Source organism: Cervus elaphus, chromosome 18, assembly GCF_910594005.1.
Source record: "Cervus elaphus chromosome 18, mCerEla1.1, whole genome shotgun sequence".
Taxonomy (NCBI): domain Eukaryota; kingdom Metazoa; phylum Chordata; class Mammalia; order Artiodactyla; family Cervidae; genus Cervus; species Cervus elaphus.
Genome location: NC_057832.1, coordinates 76,348,450 through 76,351,945, shown reverse-complemented (window position 1 = coordinate 76,351,945; position 3,496 = coordinate 76,348,450).

The window sequence follows — 3,496 nt, the reverse complement described above, 5'->3', positions numbered from 1 at the left end:
CTTCTGTAAACTCCACCCCAGGCAAAACATCTTTGGTTTAAAGATTGGAGTCAACTGAGGCTGACCTGGGTGCCCTCCAGGGAAGGTCCCTCCTCCTTTCACCAGGGGGCTTTGGGTGCAGTTGAGCCTTGGTCAGACTCCAGGTTCCCTGGCATGGAGAGCTCTCTTTGGCTTTGAGCCTGCATCTCCAGTGACTGAGTTGTTTATCTGAACTCAGGATGGATAGGGAGGGGTGCCACAGGGGGTTGTGATACTCCTGGTAAGGCAGAAATGAACCAGCCTGGGTCTCTGGAGTGCATAAGTCTAAAAATGAAAATGGATTCTGCTACCTTCCCCATGCCTTGAGAAACCAGAACCAGACCAAAATCTGTCGCTTTCTTCCATTCTTGATGTTTTCACTTTCTGAAATATTATTTATTTCTTCAAAGGAGATTGTATGTGCAATTTCTGGCCTCTGAACATTTTTTTGGTCTCAGAATTTAGGATGCCAACTTCTTTTAAAGATGGAGAAGAAAGGGGCATAAGAAAACTCTTAAAAACATCTTGGGGATCCAGAGAGGACTTCTTTTAAATGTTGAAATGTTTCAGAATGCCATTCAAAGGCCTTTGGATTTGAGCCTCAACTACTCTTTCAAGCTTCCTCTCCAACTGCCTTCCTGATCTGCCCAGTGAGCACTCAACCTGGATTTCTCATCCTGGCCAGATCATGTGGGTTAACCTTCGAGCCTTCACCAGCAATTCCTCTCCCTGGAATGTGCTCCCATTTTCACCTTCTGTCCCTGTATACCTTCTCTTCCCTCCAGCCAACTCTCCTGGCAACTCTTACTTTACCTTTGAGGACACTCTCACAACTAAAGCCAGCTTTCTCACCTTGCCCTGTGCAGTAGGACTGTCCCCTCCCTCTACCCTATCCTCACAACAGTTCATGTAGATCTCCAGTTCAACCCTGAATTTTATTCATCTGTTCCTCAGAGTTTCTTATACATGTGTGTGTATGTCACTCAATTGTGTCCCGCTCTTTGCGACCCCATGGGCTGTAACCCATCCAGCTCCTCTGTCCATGGAATTCTCCAGGCAAGAGTACTGGAGTGGGTTGCCATTTCCTTCTCCAGGGGATCTTCCCAGCCCAGGAATCGAACCCAGGTCTCTTGCATTGCAGGGCGGATTCTTTACCATCTGAGCCACCAGGGAAGTTCTTCTTACGCATAGTTGGTACTTAATACATACCAATGGAATACAGAATGAAAGCAGCTAGGAGGAGAGGAAAGCAATGGCTTGGGAATAAAGAGACTCTGGTTCCCATCTCTCTTTTGGGAGCTAGATGGGGTATGTTAGGTGTGAGAAAGTGCTTTGTAAACAGAATATGTCATGCACATTCAAAGTAATTCTTTTCTTTTCAGGATCAGTTCTGTTTATTGCCTTTATGCTGCTTAACTTTAATTCCTAATTGTGTAACTCCTAAAGAAAGATTTCAATCAATGAAATGGTGATTTGAGAACACATCAGTGCCAGTTATATTCTTGTGTCTCCAAAGAGAACTGAATCGTCCCTGAGATTCAGAGGATTTTATTTCTGGCCATGTCCTCATGTATTTCTATTTCCATGTTCTAACCTAATACCAGACTCAGTTAGCATGTCAGCATGAAGAGAGCCTGGTCTCTGAAATCTGATCCTGACGGGCTCCATCCCTAGCTTCATCTCCAGACTGTGTTTTCTGGAACCCTCCTCCTGATGACTACCCTGTTAGAACCTGCTGCATGTCCTCATCTCCTTAGCCATATTTTCTATGGTCACAAACTCAGGGGACAGCAATGTTGGCAAATCTCTCTTAATGTGCCTAATTAACTTGCATGTGCCAGAGACAGGAGCCTGCACTATTTATGGCACCAAGAAGTGAGAAAATGTCCCCTACCATGAGTATCAGGTAACTAATGCAGTCCTGCCAAAGTTTGGTTGTGAAACACGAAGCCTCTGAAACCTGTTGGTGTTAAGTGCACACCAAATATTCAACCCAGACATGTCGTGCTCGAGCTATTCTGGGGCTCATAAACCTTTCATCAGAATCAGAGGTGAAATATTTGGCCTTATTTGTAAGTCCCATATTTCTAAAGACCTTGGTGGCTCATTTAGTATTCCCAGCAGAAAGGTCACGAGGTTGGTTTTCAGGGGTCCTGGTTTAGTGGAACTGATGGCTTCAAGCAGGAGATACTTTCATGATTTTCCAGGAACCAGCACCTCACTCCTCCTGTGTGTTGCCTTCTCTGGTCCCTTTCCCTCTCCCTAGCCAAGCCCCCCCACCGCAAGCCCCCTAAACACAGGCACTGTTGTACAGGGCTGTTCAGAGTTCTTACATTTTCTGACCAAAACACTGACACCTTTATTTAATGGTAATATTAAGGAAGAAGACTACTCCTTTTTAGGCAAACTATGTTACAAAAGGCTTTGAAAGTTGTGGTTTTATTCGAGGAGAGGTTACTTAATTTAATAGAAACCTGAAATCTAAGGGTTAGAAGGGTCCTTTGAGATCATCTAGTTCACCCTTCATTTTCCAGGTGAATGGACTGAGATCCACAGAGGTAAGGTGACCAGCTCAAGAGCTCACAGCTGAGTCATAGCACATCTGCCCTCTTACATATCAGCTCTTGGACCTCAGGCAAATTATCTAACCACTGGATGGCCTCTGTTTCCTCATAAAGGTTCTGAGGATTGAGTGAGATGATCCACTCAAAATAATTGGCACAGTGCCTGGCACAGAGTCAATGTACCATTTTTCTAGATTCCATATATATGCATTAATGTATGATATTTTTTTTCTCTTTCTGACTTCTTTCACTCTGTATGACAGACTCTAGGTCCATCCACATCTCTGCAAATGACCCTATTTCATTCCTTATTGTGGCTGAGTAATAGTCCATTGTATTTATGTACCACATCTTCTTTATCCTATTTCCAAGGCAGGAAGAGAGACTCAGACATAGAGAGTGCGCATGTGGATGCGAATGTTGGGGAAGAAGAGGGTGGGATGAATCGGAAGACTGGGATTGACATATACACCCTACCATGTGTAAAATAGACAGCTGGTGAGAAGCTGCTATAAAGCACAGGAAGCTCAGCTTGGTGTCTGTGATGACCAAGAGGGGTGAGATAGTGGGAGGATGAGAGGGTGGTCCAAGAGGGAGGGGATATATGTGTATTTATGGCTGATTTGTACAGCAGAAACTATTGCAACACTGTAAAACAATTGTATTCCAATAAAAAAAAATAAGTGTGCCAGCTCAAACTTCCAGGAGAAAAGAGTAAGAATTTGTATTCTCCCCAATGTTTAAATTGAAAATTTTCATGTTTCAACTATTATACATTGGGCCTTTCTTCGTTGCAATTTACAGCTATTTTTTGATTTATAATTTAAAGAATTATTTTTATAAAAGTAATATAGTACTGAATAAAAAGAATTCAGAGCAAAAAAAACCATATACAATGAAAAGTATGTCTGCTC